Here is a 5,294-nt window from a genome sequence, read left to right on the forward strand (position 1 = left end):
CGCAGTGACCTAGGTTGGCGATGGCGGCGTCGCAGCGAAATGCCGTCGGCGGCGAGCTTTTGAGCCAAGGCGTCACCGGCGAGGAGGGCGGTGGACATTCAGCGGTTCAGGCATGGCTAGGCAGCTCGAGCTTCCCAGCGCAGCGGTCGCCGCGACCATCACCGCCCGAGGCTCAGGTGGATTGAGAGAGCTCAGATCCGGAAGTCCGTGCTACTAGGGCAGTGGCCAAGTGCATCCACGCGGATCCAGATGGCGGCCACAGGTGGGCGTCCGCGTTTGGTGGAGTGAGGTAAGTAATTTCAGTACCAGTTACAATTTTAGTTGAGATTTTAAAATTAGGCTTAGAAGATGATAGTTTTGGTTAGGAAAAAAGTACTTTAGTTAGGGTTAGAAGATAGTGCAGTATTGGGAATTAGCAGTGTAGTTGTTTGTTGGCATGCTTCTGCATTTTAGTAATGTTCAGTGCATTTGGTCATTATTTTAAGCTTCAGTTACTTGAAAAATAAATGTTTGTCAATTAAATCTCCTACAGCTTAGATGAAGAGGTTTGGGACATGAGGCTGCATTTCCAAGGAACAGATAATATGGAGAGAAAGTATTCCGTTTTTTCAGATATCGGTTATCTGACCATATTAGCATTGGCTGAGTTGGATGGGTATGGAATGGAGGCTTTTCTGACTTATGTAAAGGAAGAGGGAAAGGGCTTGGAGGGGTGGTGGTCATGGATAGTGAGGAGGCATTAGAGGAAATGCTTGACTTATCTGTTGATAAGAAGATTCTGAACATCACTGTCAGAAAGCCTACTGATCCAAGCCCAGTAGATGTTAATATGGATCACAGCTTGCTTGAGGAACAGATTCCCATTAGTAATGTTGGTGAGCAAGTTGTTTATAGTGTTTCCCAAGAAGGTGTCCTGTATCCACTCCAGAATGCAACTTTGGCACAGAAATCCCTGAGGAGCCCTATCTTAACACACAACATAGTTGTAATTTCAACAAGGGGAAAAATGTTGTGGAAGAAGAAGAAGATGTAGAAGTAGAACATGAGGAAGATGAATATGAAGATGAGATGGACAAATCTTCTTCAGATTTTGAGTTTTTAGGGGTGATTACAAAGGGCAGACAATATCATACAAGGCTTGGTGTAGGGATGAAGATGAGGCTGGCACAGGGACAAACCATAAGCCTAGGGAAGAGGAAGATACTGCAGAGCACTATTGTGGAGCAAACTCAGAACCAACAGAGTTTTGGGAGGAAGACCAAATCATTTCTGAACATGAAGAACCCTCAGTTGTACCGGAGAAAGGAGCAAAGAAGCTTAAGCCTGTCAGAAAACCAGGCCCAACTAGCAAGTCACACAGTGAGTCTGAACACATCAAGTTTGAAGATTTTGTGCCTGAACCTGATGAATACTGCTTTCCAGGTGATTTTGGCCTTAGTGATGAAGAAGAAGTTCCAAGGTTGCCTTCTGGTAGGAAGAGAAGGTTGAAGAAGAGGAAGGAGAGGAGGTGGTATGATCCATCAGTCCCTGATGCACATGAGCAGTTTGCATTGCATTTGTGCTTCCTAAATGTTGTGGAGTTCAGAGAAGCACTAAGAAATTTCCATGTCAGGACACTTAGGAATTTTGAGTATCACAGAAATGAACCAACTAGGGTTATTGCTTGGTGCTCTGATAGAAAGCAAGGTTGTCAGTTTTACATAGTGGCCTCTAGAATAGCTAATGAGTCAACTTTCAGCATCAAGAAGATGAATTTGGATCACACTTGTGGAGCAAGTGGAGAGAGCACCAAGGTTACAGTCAATTGGGTTGCCAAGGTTTGCGAGGATACCATTAGAACAAACCCTGGAGCTGGTGTTGAGACAATTCTATCATACACAAAGAAAACATTTGGTGTTCATGTGCCTAAAAGCTTGGCATATAGGGCAAAGAAGCGAGCACTTGAAGTTGTGCAAGGAGATCATAAACTCCAATATCACAGACCAAGGGACTATCTACAGTGTGTGCTAGATACTAATCCAAGCAGTAGATGCATAGTGACAACAAAAGAGGACCTAGAAAATCCAGCTCCTACCCCCAGGTTTCACTACATGTTCTACTGCCTTTTTGCATGCAAAGAGGGCTTTCTAAATGGATGCAGGCCATTCATAGGTACATGATCCTTACACATATATCTAAGAAGGTTGCATTCATATTATTTACAACTAATGTGATCATATTCTCAATTTTAGATGGTTGCTTCATCAAGCTCAGCACTGGACAACAGATATTGGCAGCTACTAGCAGGGATGGGAACATCAACACACTACTAGAGAAAAGGCTACTAGCAGCGCGGGTAAACTGGCTACTAGCAACGCGGGTACCCGCGCTACTAGTATCGCGCTACAGCTAAGTAGATAGCAGTAGCGCTGATGCAACCCACGCTACTATTACATCTGTTAGTAGTAGCGTGGATGGCACCGCGCTACTACTATCACAGCCAGCGCTACTACTATCCTAAGTAGTAGTAGCATGCACTTTTCCTCCCACGCTACTACTAGCTAATTAGGAATTAAAAAAATAAAATTTAGATGCATTATTCCTGGATAGAAATAGACATGCCCGGTGCAAAATAAACTCATGTCAAGGAACAACATCTCAACTGAAAGAAATCACGACATCCCATTTAACGTCAGACGAACACAACCATCACCTAAAAGGTGGGTACCTTCCCTAGCATTCCACTACCAACCTAAACAAACCACATGGAAGATGTATCTACCAAGGCTTGGAGTTCAAACACCGGTGGACCTCCCCCCGGACGGTGGCGTCGAGGACCTCCACCTCGGCGGCCTCCGACGGCGCGATCACCTGGATGATCATCTGTGTGCAGTAGTCACCAGGCTTCACGGTGAAGTGCACCTCCAAGTGGTTGAAGAGCACGACACCCACTGGGCCATGGTAATCCTCCTCGATCACCCCTACAACCACGTCAGGAAAGTGAAAACTTGTTGGTTCATGTCCTGTGTCCAAATCTAGTATTGTATTTTCTTTTTTTATTTGTGCATGCACATGAATCAATAGTAACAGCCGAAGGCTAGTCCTTACTTGTTGCTCGACATGTGAAGAAGGCTGGGTCCCCTCCTTATTGCACGAACGAATCCAAGGAAGACACTGTCGGTGGCTTCGAACCCGGCTTCCGCTTATGTGTTGACAAGGAATAGTTTCAGGTAACAAAGGAAAATGAGAACAAAGAGCAATCAGTAATTGTGAGACAAGAAATAACTTCTGTTGTAACCCGTGCATTGTATTCTATCCCAAGCTAAACTACCTAGTACCTGTCATAGTCATGGTGAACTCGCTTTCATTTTCAGAAAAATCATGTATATGTCATGTTCCTCCCAAGGTTTACACCGGGCTCATTTGGCTCCGGCAACATGGCATTCTCACCGGCCAGCATCATGACAACCGAAGACATCACCGGCCTGTTCCTAGGCTGCACGTGGGCAATCAGTAGATAAATGCATCTGAAAAATAGATGTAAACGAGGCAACGGCCAAAGTTAACTTCTTGAAATCAGATAAAAAAGGTGGAAGATATGAAGTGCAGCAACATCTTTTGTGATATGAGAAACGCTAGCTAGTACAAAAATCATTAGGTAAAATATAAAAAGTTAACTTGTGTGGCCACAAGTTTACAGCTATTCGAGTACTTCAGATCATTAGTAATTAACCTGGCCGAGGATACTCCTAACATATAAAACATAGTAGGCTCAAGCAATTGTTAGCTTCATTCTGTAAATCCTAGAGATGTATGCAAGGTATATTCATCCATCAAACTACACGCCTGAATTGCTCTACCAAAAATTTCATCAGTCCACCGACAGGAATCACACCCAAACAGTCTCTACAGCTTCTGGCTACAGCCTAACTAACTTTCTACGCATATTTTAGTTGTGTTCTTCCGTTGACTATCAATGTACTGAAGTCGTAATCTTGTCTTCACCAGGTTAAATGTGGCTCGGCTAACTCCCTAATGCAAGTAAATTCTGGAGCCCAAGGAAGAAGAGTATTGGGGACTGACCTGAATGGCAGTCTACCACTTCAGCAAACTAGCAGTGTCGTCTCTCCCCGTCAACCCGAGCTTTTGGACAAAACTCCGTCAGCGAATCTCTTCTAATAAACTTGATCTTTTCCCTGAGCTAGTATTTTATAGGATGCCCCCGAGGGACTCCCGTGGCCGCCAGTGTTCATTTTGACACCTACGACAAGAAAAATGTTAAAACAAAACAAATAAGAAGCTCAATTAGCTACTACGTACAAAACTAACCCTTGAGATGGCTGGATGCCCTGTTTCATTCAGATCTGGAGAGAGAGCAGCTGAATCATGGTGAAATAAATTCAAGTGAAAAGGAGGAAGAAGTTGAATTAGGTAGGTGAAAGTAACCGTGCAAGGACACATCTTGAACTGCCTCACCAACCGAAGAAAATAATACAACAGTTTAATTTTCAGTTACATTTGGAAGCTTACCCTGACGGGTTAATCTTACTATTATCTACTGACCCTAACTCTTTAATCTCGAGAATTTGCACATCTAAACATGTGCATATAGCTTAAGAATTCAGACAAACAAACAACCTTCTGATGGCATACAACAATTTTCATCAATCAGATTTACATGCCACTTTTTTTTCAGCAGTTAGCTGCAAGACTTCCTACAAGAAACAGACTTACCCTGAGGCCTTCCCCGCTGGCCTCCCCCATCAGATCTGCGCTCGTCAGCGGCCCTGCATTCACAAGCAACCACATCATATTATACCTGCAGAACCACATCGGGCGAGCACCAAGCAGAAAAAAACATGTTGTCGGCCTTACGACGCAGCACGATGGCGGATTCGCGGGAGAAGGGCACGCCGGTGGGCCTGTTGGCATCGTCGCCGTCGCCCGGTCCCGGCGCCTGCTGCGGGGAGGAGGCGGAGACGGAGGAGACAACAGAGCGGCGGGCGGACGGAGACGACGTGGAAGGGCAGTCCCCACGGACGCGCCCCCGCAGCGGGGTTGTGGGTTTGGGGGGAGGGGGCGTGGCATCCAGCGAGGTGGAGGAGCTGTGCGTTGCTGAGGGACAGGCTGGGGAGATGGAGGAGGCGGCGCCGATGTGGGAGCAGGAGGCGTGGCAGCTGTGAGGAGAAGGGAATGAGAAGAGTGGTGGGTGGGAGTGGATCAGGTGGATGGTGCAGCAGTAAGTAGTAGCGTGTGTTGGCGAAACGCGCTACTGCTAAGTACTTTAGCAATAGCGCGTCTATGGAAAGAGCGCT

The 5,294-nt window shown here is 45.8% G+C and overlaps 1 long non-coding RNA gene across 1 annotated transcript; it reads right to left on the minus strand.

Moving 5' to 3' along the window:
* Positions 1-2,586: 2,586 nt before the first annotated feature.
* LOC125510527 lies at positions 2,587-4,707 on the minus strand. The gene is made up of 4 exons (XR_007284647.1): positions 4,309-4,707; positions 4,063-4,240; positions 3,088-3,506; positions 2,587-2,960 (listed from the first exon to the last, which is right to left on the minus strand). It is a non-coding gene; the product is annotated as an uncharacterized LOC125510527 (long non-coding RNA).
* Positions 4,708-5,294: the final 587 nt, after the last annotated feature.

This window comes from Triticum urartu, chromosome 5 (assembly GCF_003073215.2).
Source record: "Triticum urartu cultivar G1812 chromosome 5, Tu2.1, whole genome shotgun sequence".
In the NCBI taxonomy this organism is placed as follows: domain Eukaryota; kingdom Viridiplantae; phylum Streptophyta; class Magnoliopsida; order Poales; family Poaceae; genus Triticum; species Triticum urartu.